Source organism: Leucopleurus acutus (assembly GCF_964270905.1).
Source record: "Leucopleurus acutus genome assembly, chromosome: 7".
Classification (NCBI taxonomy): Eukaryota; Metazoa; Chordata; class Mammalia; order Artiodactyla; family Delphinidae; genus Leucopleurus; species Leucopleurus acutus.
Genome location: NC_139150.1, coordinates 34,589,532 through 34,604,559, shown reverse-complemented (window position 1 = coordinate 34,604,559; position 15,028 = coordinate 34,589,532).

Genomic DNA, 15,028 nt, shown 5'->3' with positions numbered 1-15,028 from the left:
GTCTTTTTTCATGCTGTGTAACTCCAGATGTTTTACTCCCTAAAAAGAGTGTTTTTCTACATGATAGAGTACCCAATTTGCAAAAAGTAACCTGGTACCCAGCCCGAGCCAACAAAACATCGGCAGTGTGCCAACCTCCAACACGTTTGTTAAAAGCCAGACCTAGGAAATGTTGCAGGCATGGGTTTTGAGGCCTGATGGATTTGGAATCAGGAGGCCTGGGCTCTAGCTTCTGCTTTACCTTCAGCTTGTCAAGAGAGTTGCCTGAGGCCCACAGAGCATGAGGCAGAGCGAGTGTTGAACACCCAGCCGTGTTCTCTTTGAACAAAGAATCAAATCCAACAAGATCAACATGCTCATCTGAATACAGGCTGGGAATAGGGAGAAAGCATGTGTGTAGTAGTCATGTCCAAAATAGCTCCTGGTCAAGGTGTCAGGTAAGGAAGTGTTCCCTTTCCATTGTCTTCTTCTCTATGTGGATTCCTGGGAGCTACAAGGCTATGAGATGGCCACAGTCCTACAGCGGGGTTCTGGGGGCACAGTGGAGTCCTCTGGCAGACTGGCATTGACGTTTCAGGAGGGGTTCATCAGTGCTGTCTCTTCAGCTCTCATCAGGATCACCACCAAGTCCTCTTCTCTGGTGTTGGCCTCTGGCCCTCTGTCATGTGTACTATTGACCACTTCCTGAGTCCCTGTCCTTCCTTGGTCCCCAGGATCCCACAGTTTCCAGGTGTCCCCTCTCTGGCAGTTCCCTCTCTGCATCTGCAGTTACCTTTTTCCCAGCCTGTTCCTTGAAGGTTGGTGCTCTCCAGGACCATCTTCTTGTTGCCTATCTATCTATCTATCATCTGTCTACACCCTGAGTCATCGCACCCAACTCCACAGCTTCCATCACCCCCACGTATGTGCTCATGAATCTCCAGAGCTCCAGACTTATCCATCTGCCTGTCTACGTAACTTCTCCATTTGATGCCCCACGGGAATTTTTCTCAAAAAATGAGTCCAGAACAAGCAGTGTTTGGTATTGACTCGGCCATTCAAGCATTTCAGAACTGAGGTTTTTGTGGTTCTCTTGACCTTTTCCTTATGGTTGCATGAAGACAGCTATAGCGCCAGCCATCCCAAGTGCATTCTACACAGGAAGAAAGACATGGAGAATGGCAAAGGGGCTTCCAAGAAAGTCCACCAGCAGCTTCCACTTACATCTCCTTGAATGCTCCAGGATATGTAGGGTGGCAGAGTGTCCTATCTGTATGTAGTTTTAGTTGGCATGCTGCCATTCCCATTGTAGGAACAAGAAGAGACCTCTCCCCAGACCTCTACCCTGACGGAATCAGGCTTCTCCCCACAACCCCTAACCTGCACTCTCATTTCTCTCTGTCCTGATGGATCCTCATCCACAGTCAGAATGATCTTTCTAACATGATCCTCTGGTCAAATCACCTTCACCAGCACCTTCACCAGGGCTCTGCCCCATTCTGGATGTCCCTAGGTAAGACTCACTGGCCTGTAGTGTAAAATTCTTGGCCTGGCATTTAAGATCCTAGAGAATTGTGTTATCTTCAAAAACTGAAAGTTCTGTTTCTTTGTTGCAGTGTTCCTGGTGGATTTCAGACAAGTGCTGCCATCCTTGAGGGGGAAAGTGGCTGATAACAGAGGATTTACAAAAACAAACACATTAGCTGTGGCCTGCCCAGATAATGAATAGAGGAGAAGGTTATCTATCTCAATGATTTATATTGTTACGGTTTCTTCCATAGACCAAAGTGGGACTGTCTTTACATCTCCTGCCCTCCACATTTGATGCAGCAAGGAAATCACATTTTTCATGAACCATGGGAATTACTGAACGGTAGTGGTTTTATTTGTTAATGATTGAACTTGGCCATTTCTTCTACCAGGGGCTGAGTCCTGCTGTTATGCACAACTTCTCATCCAGAGAGACACCATGGAGAATAAATCAGGAGCAGGACTCAGTGTGACAGCCACAGTCTGGCAGGCCCTGGGGTTTGGGGGCTAATGGGGTCTCAAGGCAGGGAGGAACTACTGCCAGCCAGGCTGGGGAAGAGAGGTATTGTTGAGACATTGAAAAATGAATGGAAAAATTTTGCCACTTCCTAAAACCGATGTCAGTGGGTGAATCATAGATCATGCAGGGGGGCTTGCCTGGTGGCGCAGTGGTTGAGAGCCGATGCAGGGGACACGGGTTCGTGCCCCGGTCCGGGAGGATCCCATGTGCCGCAGAGCGGCTGGGCCCGTGAGCCATGGCCGCTGAGCCTGCGCGTCCGGAGCCTGTGCTCCGCAACGGGAGAGGCCACAGCAGTGAGAGGCCCGCATACTGCAAAAACAAAAAACAAAAAACAAAATAAAGAACAATAGATCGTGCAGGGACTATGAGAGCTGGCAAGGCCTCCATGATTGGTGAGCTCTGGGCTGTGGCTAGGTTTTATGGGGGTCTATGAACCCATGAAATTGTATGTAATTTTTCAGTGCATATGTGCATTTCCCTGGGGTTATATAGCTTTCATCATAGCTTTCATCAGTAGCTTTCATCAATTCTCAAAGATTAAGAACCACTGGTCTGGTTTACCCCACTCAGAATACAGAGGAGAAAACTATGGAGTCCTTGTAGGAGAAGGGACCAGTTGAGTTCCCCTAGTGAGAAAGGGGCAGAACTGGAGTTAGGAATTAGGAGACCCAGATTCCTGGTCAGATCGTGGCTGTGTGACCTTGGGCTAGTCGCCTCACCTCTCTCAGTGTTTTTCTACACATGCAATTAAAGGGTGTAGAGAGGATTAAATAAAGCGATTAATGGACTTCACCACCTACCTACAAAGTTAGTATGTAATTGATTGTCAATAAATATTCTTTGCATCACTGAGTAACTTTGAAAATCATTCTTTTCAGCTATCTTTCATTCATTCAGCAAATATTTATTATCTCTTATATACCAGGATGCTGGATGAACAAAGCAGACACAGTCTCTGCCCTCAGAGCTGGGAGTTAAGTAGGAGATACAGTTAAGAAAACAGACCACAGTTATTGCTGTAACAAAGAACTATTACATTCTTGATGTAATTTTCATAATACAGTGTGATGAATATCCTTCCAGGGTCAGCACAGAAATCTGGGGGAGCATGGGGTGGGGGGAATCAAGAAAGGCTTCCCAGAGGAGGCAGCAACTAAGCTGAGCCCTGAAGGAGAAGCAGGAGTTGGCCAGGCAAAGAGAAAGCTGGAACATTGTGCAGAGAACAGCATATGCAAAGGTCCAGAGGCAAAAGAAAGCTTGATGCATTTCTTTAGGGAAGTAAAAATAGATCAGCCTTGCTGTTTTTGGCTGCTGCAGGCAGCCAAGAGAAGTCACACTGAAATCAACCTGCGTACTCAGCACATCTGCATCCTCTTCACCTTTCATCATCTATCTTTGCATTCACTTACTTAATGTTGGCACCTTTATACATAATCACATCCTCCCTGTTGATCCAAATTGTGCAGTCTCCCTCTAGCTAGCCTTGGGAACTCTGTCAAAGCCCCCTCTTTAGAGGTGAGGAAGCTGGATGGGTAACTGACTTACATCAGGTGATGCTGGAATGAGAACCCAGGCAGGGCAGTCTGGTGAGCTCATGTTATCAGAGGCAGACAATCCTTGTGTGGTTCGTTGGGCTGTCCCAGGCTGGCCGAGCTCCCTGGGTCACTGTCCTTTCAGGGACAGCCTGAGTGATCACACCGGAGATGATTAATTCCTGCCTCTCTCAGCGGACCCTGGGTCTGCAGCCAAGTGCTGCTGTCATCTCTTTATTTTTCTGCTCCACTGTTATTGAAAATCAATAAGCCGTCCAAGCCAAATGAAGTTCAGTGACTGGGACTGAGTCCATAAATCAAATAAAAACTAAATTATATTTAAAAAGGGAAATAGGAATAAGAAGGCTGCTTTGAGGTGGATGTGGGATCCCGAGAATCCGTTATCACAGTGGCAAAGAGATGACCAAGAAACTGGTACTACTGGGCCAGGGCATAGGGTGTTAGGGCTGAAAGTGCCTCAGGGAACACTTTATCCAGCCCCCTCTGTTCCAGATCAGAAGACCTAGGCCCAGAGAGAAGAATTTCCACTCTGGTTGCACAGTGATAGGCAGAGCTGGCTCCAGACCCGGGGCCCACTGATGTTCGCCCTCTACCAAATGGCATGCAAATCAATGAGAAACAGCAGCTGAATTGAAATGAATTTAAGAGAAAAACAAAGAGAGAGGCTTTAAATTTTTCTGTTGTCAAATCTATCACTCTTTTCCTTTACAATTTCTGCTTTTAATGTTATGCTTTAAAGACCTAAGCAAAGATGTCTGTTTCCAAACAAGGAGTAGGCAGAATAGTTCCTGGAGCTCATGTGGGGCTAGGAATTCTTTATGTTCCCGCCAACCAGAGTGGAAAGACCTTCTTACACACGAGGCATTGAGTAGGATCCTCAGAAAGGTATTACCTTAATAGTGAGGCCAAATTAACTCTAGACTAAAGGCTGTGCTGCAAGGCTTGAAAAGATCCAACTGATTTGGGCTCCAGAGCAAAATCCAATGGTATTTAAAGGAATACAACAGGGCTTCCCTGGTGGCGCAGTGCTTGAGAGTCTGCCTGCCGATACAGGGGACGCGGGTTTGTGCCCCGGTCCGGGAAGATCCCACATGCCGCGGAGCGGCTGGGCCCGTGAGCCATGGCCGCTGATCCTGCGTGTCCGGAGCCTGTGCTCCGCAACGGGAGAGGCCACAACAGTGAGAGGCCCGCGTACAGCAAAAAAAAAAAAAAAAAAAAAAAAAGGAATACAACAAAAGCCAGCAATCAACAGTGTAAAATTGACAACGTCCAGCATCCAATAAAAAATTTCCAGGCAGGCAAGAAGCAGGAAAATATGGTCTATAACCAGATAGAAAACTAATTATTATAAACAAACCAAGAAATGATAGAGATGGTGGATTTAGCAAAGAACATTAAGATAGCTATTATCCATATATTTGAGAAAGTAGGGGAAAAGTGACGAAGATGAGGAGAGAAATGGAAGTTTTTAAAGTTTTAGATCCAAATAGAAATTCTAGAAATGAGAAATATAATATCTAAAATGAAAACACACAGGATGTTATTAATACCAGGTTAGACTTTGAAGAAGGAAAGATCAGTGAATTTGAATCTATAGGTTTAGAAACTATCCAAAATGAAACATATGCTTACCATATGATCCAGCAGTCACACTCTTAAGCATCTACCCAAAAGAAATGAAAACATACTCACATGATGACTTGAATATTCATAGTTTTGTTCATAATAAAGAACTGGAAACAACCCAACTGTCTATAGACTGATGAAGTGATAAACGTAATGTGATATATCTATTCATTGGAATGAAATATAATACTCGGCAATAAAAAGAATTAACTATTGCTACTTGCAATAACATGGATAAATTTCAAAAACGTGATGCTGATTACATTTATATGATATTCTAGAAAAGGTAAAACTATAGTAATAGAAAACAGATCAGTGGTTGCCTAGGGTGAGGAATGAAGGGAGGGAATTGACTACAAAGAGACATGAGAGAACTTTTTGGAGTGATGGAAATGTTTTCTATCATAATTGTGGAGATGATTACATGACTGAATATGTTTGCCAAAACTTATTATATTGTGTGTGCATGGGGTGGGGGAAGATAGGTATAGTTATCAAAAGGCAATTTGAAGGATCTTCGTGGTGATGGAACTGCTCAGTGTCTTGACTGTGGTGGTGGATACACCAATCTACACGTGGGATAATATTGTATAGAACTAAGAACACATATACAAATGAGTACGAGTAAAATGGGGGAAATCTGTATAAGAACCGTGGATGTTATCAATGTCAATATGACTTATGATATTAACTGTAGTACTACAAAATGTTACCATTGGAGGAAACTGGGGAGAGGCTACATGGGATCTTGCTGTAGTATTTCTTACAATTACACATGAATCTATAATTATGTCAATAAAATTTCAATTAAAAACTCATTGTACATGGATGGACCTGGAGAGAATTATGCTAAGTGAAATAAATCAGAGAAAAACAAATACTGTATGATATCACTTATACGTGGAATCTAAGAAATACAACAAACTAGTGAGTATAATAAAAAAAGAAGCAGACACACAGATATAGAGAGCAAACTAGTGATTATCAGTAGAGAGGGGGAGGGGCAGTATAGATGTGGGTAAGTGGGAGGTACTAGGCTCAAGCATATATTGTACAACATAGGGAATATAGCCAATATTTGGTAATAAGTGTAAATGGAAAGTAACCTTTAAAAATTGTATAATTTTTTAAAGTTAAAAAAACTCATTGTACAAGTAAAATTGCTAAAGTTTATTATATGCAAATTATTCTTCAATGAAGCCAATTTTTAAAAAGTTCTATATGACCCTCTAAAACAAAGCTATATTTCTGTTTATAACCTGCTCTTTCATGAGAGCTTCAATGGGACTTTTGCTCCACTTGTATGAATAATTATAAATTAGGAGTTTTGTATGTTTTTTCTTAACATGTGGCAAGAATGATGATTTGTCCATCCCTAAAATAATAAAGATATTGTCTTAAATGAAAGTCCTAAACTACCCCAGGAAAATATAAATATCCACCCATATTTTCTTGTCACTTCATGTTTTCCATTTAGACCTTGTCTACAAATGAAATTTTTTTGGTCTATGCTATTAAAAAAAAAGGGTTTTTTCCCGAAATGGTTAGCTAATAGTACTGACACCACTTATAATGTAATCCATTTCCCCCAAGTCCCAACATACATGTTTAAAAAGTTACCTTTATCATATACTAAATTTGCATATAAATTGGTATCTATATATGGACTCTACTCTGTTCCATTGAGCTGAATGTACCAAATTTTTTTTACAAGTATCTCCATGTTTTCTTTATTGCAACTTTATAATAAGTTTTCATACCTGGTAATATTAGTCTCCTCATTTACTATTTATTTTCAAAATGTTCTTGGCTATCCTTGCACATTTGTGAACTTCAAAATCATTTTGCCAAGTTCTCAAATATTCTGCTGGATTTCAACTGATATTTTATTAAATTTACAAATTTGGGGAAAATGGGTACCTTCATATTACTAAATCTTTCTACCCAAGAATATGATATGTCCAAGACCATCGCATTGCACAACTCCAGGGGGCTCCATTACATTAGAGTCATGAAGTGTTCAGCCTGCGTGGCAATAGACAAGGGCTGAAGATATATCTTTTCATTTATTCAGGTTGTCTTTATATCTCTCAGTAAAGCATTACATCTTTTGTTATATAAATCCTGTACATTTCTTGTTATAATAATTTCTGGGTCATTAATATTTTTGCTACTATTGTGAATGTGCTCTTTTTATCCTTTGGATTTTCTCCCTTGTTTATTGCTAGTGTATTGAGAATGACTTTTTTTTTTTTTTTTTTTTTTTTGCGGGGGGTAACTGACCACTTTCCTGAATACTCTCATTCATTCTAGCATAGGTTTTTAGTTGATGCCTTTGGATTTTCAAGCTAGAAAATTATATCATCTGCAAATAACATCTTTGATTCCTTCTTTGTGCTATTCATACTCTTTGTTTAAGAATCAATCAGCTGTCCTCTGTTAAATGAGGGTGGTAATTGCAGGCATTCACATCTTGTTCCTGCCCAGTGAAATGGGGCATTTCACTTTGGGTGTGATGTTGTCTCTGGGTAGGAGATAGATATTCATTTCAGTTAAGGAAATATCTTTCTATTACAAATTTACTACAAGTATTTAAAATTTGGAATAGAGTTTGAATTATGTTCTTTTGTTCATTTTCAAGATAATCATGTGATATTTCTCATTTGACCTGTTAGTGTAATGGATTATATCAACAGATTTATATCAAACCATTCTTGCCTTTTTGAAATAAACCTTCTTCAGCTTGGCATATTATCATTTTACTATACTTCTATGTTTTATTTGCTATTGCTTTATTTGGGATTTAAAAAAATCTTCAGGCAAGCATGCTCTGTTGTGACATTTCTGTTGAGCTGGGAATCAGTGATATGTTGGGTTTATAGAAGGAGCTGGGAAGATTTCCATATTTTTCTTTGGTCTGGAACTGTTTAAATAGCATGGGAATTATTTGTTTCTTGAAGGTTTAGAGAAATTTGCTCATAAAACAGTGTGAGCTCTTAGCCTTATTTGGTAATGGTTCTTCAATAATTGTGTTGTTTTCTTCCATAGTTCCTCATTTTCTTTCTTTAGTTAATTTTGCCAGTTTATATTTTCTCACAAGATTATCAATTTCCCCAAGTTTTAAAGACATCTAGCATAGAGATATATTAAATACATAGCATCCTCTTGTAACTATAAAATCTCATCAGTATCTTTAGTTTTGTCACCCCTCTCATGTTGTGATGCCGTATTTTCTGTTTTCCCCTTTTTATCTTTATTACTTTTTCCTTCAGTATGTATAATTTATTGGACTTTTTGAAGAAATTATTCTTGGTTTTACCAGTCTACTAGGTTTTTGTTTTTATTTTGTTGTTGTTGTTTTTTCTAACTTCTTGAGTTAAATACTTAGGTGACTAATTTTTATTGTTTCTTTAAAAAATGTACTATGAAATTTTCTCTGAGGACAACATCGACTCTAAGCTTTAATATATAATATTTTCATTTTTCTTATTTCCTTGTATGGAATATATTTTCATTTCCATATTATTTCCTATTTATTGCTAAAATAAATCCTTTGTAATAGGGGCTCCCTCTCAGTTTGGCTGAAGCCTAAAAGCCTGGGAATAAAACCCCCACATGCTGAAGTGAGAAGCTAGACCATCTCTACAGCTCTCACAAAGGAAGCATCTGGAAACCAAGTTTGGCCACCTTAGCCCAACATCCACCTCAACCGTATAAAAGGGTTGAGTGTGAAGAGTCTGGGAGAGGACATTTCTCTGAGAAAGTTCTTGGAAGTGTTTACCCTTTCCTCACCTGGGGGAGCCTAGGAACAGTTCCCCTCATCTCCATATATGTCCCCTAGAGCCTGGGGCAGTGGACTGGGAATGACTGGCTCCTGGAAGATGCAAAGCCCTGAGGCTGAGGCTGCCCATCTGAGGGAGCCGAAAGAAAAAGGACTGCACAGAGAACGAGTTTATTTCTGCCAACAGAAAGGGGCAAGGATGCACATGTTTTCTCATGGACCTGCTCTGGGTTACAAGGGGGAGACTTGACCTGGGGCCATCTTAATAGGGACTTTGCCCCAAAAGTCCCCTTAGAGGGTCGACGGACCCAACAAAGAAAGCGTAGGGGAAATGGACCACTGGATAGCCCAGGGCTCAGGGTTGAAGTCAGTTGGAGATGTAAGCTACCAGCCAGAGACAGGCTTTATCCTGTCCTGGAGATTGTAATGGCAGGGTCCCAGCTGGGGAGATCTCTGTGAAACCCAACAAGTGCCACCAGGCCCAGAGAACACCGACACTGACCCACACAACAGCAGCCACATCAGGCTGTGCAACCTCCCCTGGCACCTGCTGCCTCTGGGCCTCACCTGAGGGGTCAGGAGCCACAGGCTGGGAAGCTGGGGGGAGCAGAGTAAGGAGGGGAAGTGTGACAGAGGCACCCATGCCACCTCCCCCACTACAGGCTTCCCAGCTCCGACTGAGCAAGGGAGGGGAGGAGCTTTAACTGAAAAAAGGGGCACATTTTAAGTAGTTTTTGTTTTGTTTTGTTTTGTTTTGTTTTGTTTGCGGTACGCGGGCCCCTCACTGTTGTGGCCTCTCCCGTTGCGGGCCTCTCACTGTTGTAGCCTCTCCCGTTGCGGAGCACAGGCTCCGGATGCGCAGGCCCAGCGGCCATGGCTCATGGGCCCAGCCGCTCCGCGGCATGTAGGATCTTCCCGGACCGGGGCACAAACCCGTGTCCCCTGCATTGGCAGGCGGACTCTAAACCATTGCGCCACCAGGGAAGCCCCTGGGGCACATTTTAATTACTGAAAAAGACAGAGCAATTTTTGTGACTAAAGGTGGAAGCTTTTGGTTTGTTTTATCCAAGGTTGACTGGAAATGTGGGACACACGTCCTGAGGTTTCATCCAAGGTTTGGAGAAGAAGTAAACAACATAGAACCAATCTGAAAAGATAGCAGGGAGAAAAAATAAACTTCTACTTATATATTATTGAATTTGGCCTGTTCAACCAAACAGCTATGGTTTATTAGATTATGATAAGAGAAGATAGCCCGTACAATTCCAACTTTCCAGAAATTTGGGGTCTTCATGGCCTAATATACCCCAGTGTGGTAGACATTTTTCTTTGGTTGCTCAGTGTCTGAATCCCCTTTCTATGTTTGGCATTGAGTGTGCCTAACACCTGCTTTCCCAGCCTCTCTCTGTTCAGCTAAGTTGTTCAGCTGCGTTGGACAGGGTTTGTTGAGGTAAAGAAGTAGGAGCCTTGAAAGTCCACTTCTGGACATGAATGGAGGCAGCACTGAGCTTCCAGGGCCAGCAGGGCCAGCAGCAGCAGCCAATGGCACAAATAGCACATCTGGGCTTCAATCGTGGTGACCATGGGGCCTCACCCAGGCTGGTATGTGGCTGAATTCCTGGCTGCTACTTGGTCTTTCTTTTCCTGGTCAGTTTTTGAAAGATGATTGCAATTCTCCCTGACAATGTCAGTGGGGGGAGACAGACAATAAACATGATAAATAAATAAATTACATAGTACAGTTGAAAGTGAGAAATGCTGTAAAGAGAAATAAGGCAGAGTAAGGAAAGTGGGGAGCTGAGGTCCGGTGGTCAGGGCCCCACTGAGATGGTGGTGTTGAGCAAAGACTTGAAGGAAGTGAGGGAGTGTGCCATGTGGATATCTGGGGCCCTGCAGGGGTAAAGGTCCTGAGATGAGAGTGCCTGGAGGGTTCACAGTACAGCAGTAACACCTGTGTTAGAGTGGAGTGAGGGGGTGAAGTAGAGGTATAATTAAAGAGGTAACAGAGCCAGTTGCAGTGACCTCAAAAGTGATTATAAAGACCTTCACTTTTACTTTGAGTGAAATGACAAGCATGGATGGTCTTGAGCAAAAAAGTACCATGATCTGATTTATGCTTTAAGAGGATCATTGGGTGTCTGTGGATAACAGGCTGTAGGAAGACTAGGGTAGAAGGAGGGAGACTAGATCATAGGCTGTGGCGATGTTCTAAGCAAGAAAAGATGGTAGCTTGGACTAGGGTGGTAGTAATGAAGGTAATGAGAAGAAATTAGATCTGGGATCCATGTGGAAAGGAGAGCCAACAGGATTTGCTACGAGGAGTCCGGGTTGAGTCCAAGGTCTCTGGCCTGAGTCATTGGAAGATGGAGTTGCCATTTACTGAGAGAGGGAGGGCTGTATGTAGCACACTTTGGGGGATGACTGGGACATCAGTATTGGACATTAGACATTTGAGACAACTCTTAGATATCCAAGTTCAGATGTTGAGTTGGCTTTTGGAAATCCAAGCCTGGGGGTTGGGAGAAACTTTGGGTGTGGATTTAAATTTGGCAGTTGTTAGCAACTAGATGCTATTAAATCTGTGAGACCGGGAAGATCATCTCAGTGTGGATAGTGAATAGAAAATGTCCAAGGACCGGTCCCTGGGCCACATCAGTGGTAACAAATGGGGGAAGAGGAAGAACCAGAAAAGAAGACTGAGAGGCAAGCATCCAGCAGGGGGACACCTGGAGAGTGTGGTTTCCAGGAAGCCAGATGAAGAAAGTCTTTCCAAGAAGAGGGACCAGTCAACTGTGTCAAGTTTTTTGTTTTGTTTTGTTTTGTTTTTTTATTGGAGTATAGTTGATTTACAATGTTGTGTTAGATTCAGGTGTACAGCAAAGTGATTCAGTTATACATATACATATAACAATTCTTTTTCAGATTCTTTTCCCATGTAGGTTATTATAGAATATTGAGTAGAGTTCCCTGTGCTATGCAGTAGGTCCTTGTTGGTTATCTGTTTTATATACAGTAGTGTGTATATGTCAATCCCAAACTCCTAATTTACCCCTCCCTTCCATCTTCCCCTTTGGTAACCATAAGTTTGCCAGTAAGTTTACCAATCCATGACAGTCATTATTTTTTTGATATTCAAATTGTCCCATCTTAGGCTAGTGGAAGCCTCTTCAAGTTGGCTTCCTGAGTTCTTTTGCCCTGACCCTTGTAGTCTTTGTTTTTATTCTTTTTTTTTCAATTTTTACTTTATATTGGAGTATAGTTGATTTACAATGTTGTGTTAGTTTTAGGTGTACAGCAAAGTGATTCAGTTGCACATGTACACGTTATCTATTCTTTTTAAAATTCTTTTCCTATTTAGGTTATTACAGAATATTGACAGAGTTCCCTGTGCTATACAGTAGGTCCTTGTTGGTTATCTATGTTAAATATAGCACTGTGTACATGTCAATCCCAAACTCCTAATCTATCCCTCCCTTCGTGTCAAGTACTTTTGATAAGTCGTGGAAGATGACAGAGAATTTACCACTAGCCTTTGAGGTGTGAAGGTTATTGATGAGGTTATACCCTCCCAATACTTGATATTGTCAGGTTTTTCCCCATAATCTGGTGAGTGTGAATGGTATCTCATTGTTGCTTTAATATCCCCTGAGATTTACAAGGCTGTTTTCTTTGAGATTCTGGGCACAAATTAAGCAGGAAGATGGTGTTTGTTGGGTGGGCACTGAAGTTGTGGCCACCCCAAAAAGCAGTCCTCACTGTACTTGTGTGACTATAGGTTTTTCAAGGGTCAGATGGTGGCGGAGGTTTGAAGGGGCTTCCTGTCTATTTTAAGTAATTCTGCATTTCCTGAGATGAGCCTGAGAAGGTTTTCTCCATCTGCTATACATGTCTTATCATTAGTTGAGTGTTCTCTCAGATTTGGGAAGTAAGTTTTCTGTCCACCTTGTCATACCTGGTATTGTGAGGAATGCTCTGTTTTCATCATTGTATTAGTGACAATATAGGGGTGGGGTAGGGAGGGGGAGTACCACCCAAGTGCCACTTTTAACCAGAATTCTTACTTAGAAATATTTAAATTTTTAAAAAGTCCAAACCACTCCTCTCCAAATTACCTAGAGTTTTAAATATCCATCTCATAGACACACCCTGCTGGCTTAACTCGTGAAAGATTTTCAACTTTCCTATGATGGTTAATTTTGTCCATCAATTTGACTGGGCCATGGAGTGACCAGACATTTGGTCAAACATTATTCTGAGTGTTTCTGAGAGGGTGTGTTTCGATGAGGTTAACATTTGAATCACTAGACTGAATCAGGCAGGTTGCCCTTTCTAACATGGTGGACCTCATCCATTCAGTTGAAGGCCTGAATGATAAAAAGGCTGACCCTCCCCTGAGTAAGAGAGACTTGTGCCAGAGGGCCTTCGAACTGGTTCTATAGCAGTGTGCTGGCCTTGGGATTCAAACTGGGACATCCGGCTCTGCAGATTTTGGGCTTGGCTTGGAGAACCTGCTTCTTGGAGAACCCTGACTAATACGATGAGGAAACAGAAGAGGCCCAGGAACTTTGCCAATGCAGGCACTGCCAAGTGGCCTGGTACCACAGGCCTCCTTCACCCACCCTGCACAGGTGGGGTATATACCTTGGCCTCTCAGGGCCTCCATCTTGCTGTGTCATCTGTGAGAAGTTGGACTGGATGATCCCTGAGGCTTTTTCAGCTCTAATCTTCTGGGTGCCCTGAGATGCTGGGCTACTGAGAAGTGAACAGAGCCAAGCCTCCACACCATTTTCCACCTCCCTAATCAGTAATGGGCAATGTCTACTCTGTTTCCACCTCCAAAAAAGGGTAAGAGTGGATGTTGGCAAGGATAGGCAGGAGAAGGCATTCTGAGCAGAGGGCACAGCACAAGCAAAAGCACGAAGAGGGATGTTACTCCTTGTCTTCAGGGAAGGCAAGGTGGGTTGGCCGATAGGATCACTAGGTGTGTAGAGGGAGGGATCTTAAGGCATCTGCAGGCCTTTGTGGTTTCTGAATCCCCTTAACACCCTCAGAACCACGCTGTGACATCAACATTTCAATGCTTATTTTACAGGAAAGGAAACTGAGGTTCAGAGGGCAGTAGCTACTTCTCTAGGGTCAGACACCTGGAAATTAGCAAGGCTGAGATTTGATCCCAAATCTATCTGAGCTCATCCCAGTCACCACAGAGCTTTAGAGGCTGTATGACCCAGCATATCTAGTCAACTATTTTGCATTATCCTAATGACAAATGAGGGTGTAATTCATTGGACCAGCCATACAGCCGTTCTGATTCCACTGTCAAAGTGGGGGGAAAACAAGTCCATCATTTCTTGATCCGAGGTGTTTTTATTTTGATTCCTCCTCCCACCCACACCCTGCAGAGCCTGAGGAGGAGACATATTTTGATTCTAACAGCCTGTGTACATCAGCATACAAGGTGAAGGAGAGATTATAACTTTATTCTCACTTGGGGGCAACTGGTTTTTCTGGAAACATCAGAACATCCCATAAAGCTCATTTCTTTTGCAAATGAGTCAGATAACACAGAACACTTCAAAGTGAGATTCCGTTGGGCTTTCCATCTGGCTGGCCTCTGGGGGAATGCATCTTGCTGCCTTTGTTAACCAGGTCCTGGGAGCTAGGATGCTGAAATACAAATAACTGTGCATTCGTGGGGAACAAAGCCAAGATATGATCTCAACTGCATTTCGTTTTCTCGCTCCAAGCAGTTGTGCTCCGTCGTGCCCCGCACCTAGGAAGGCCGGCGTGGCTGAGTCCCGGCTTATTCACCCTGTCTTGAATTTCCATGTGCTCTTGGATAGCAGTGTCTGTGTGGGCCTCACTTCCCTGTGTGTGCACTCCCAGAGCCTCCACATCCCCAGAGCCGTGCCCTGGAGAGTCCCACCGGGTGGCTCGCTCAACTTCCACCCAGCCCTTCTAGTTGGAGGGTCTGGGCACCTTACGACCACATTCCCCCAGACCCTCTTGTGGTGAGAGTTGTGGATGTGAAGTAGGTGC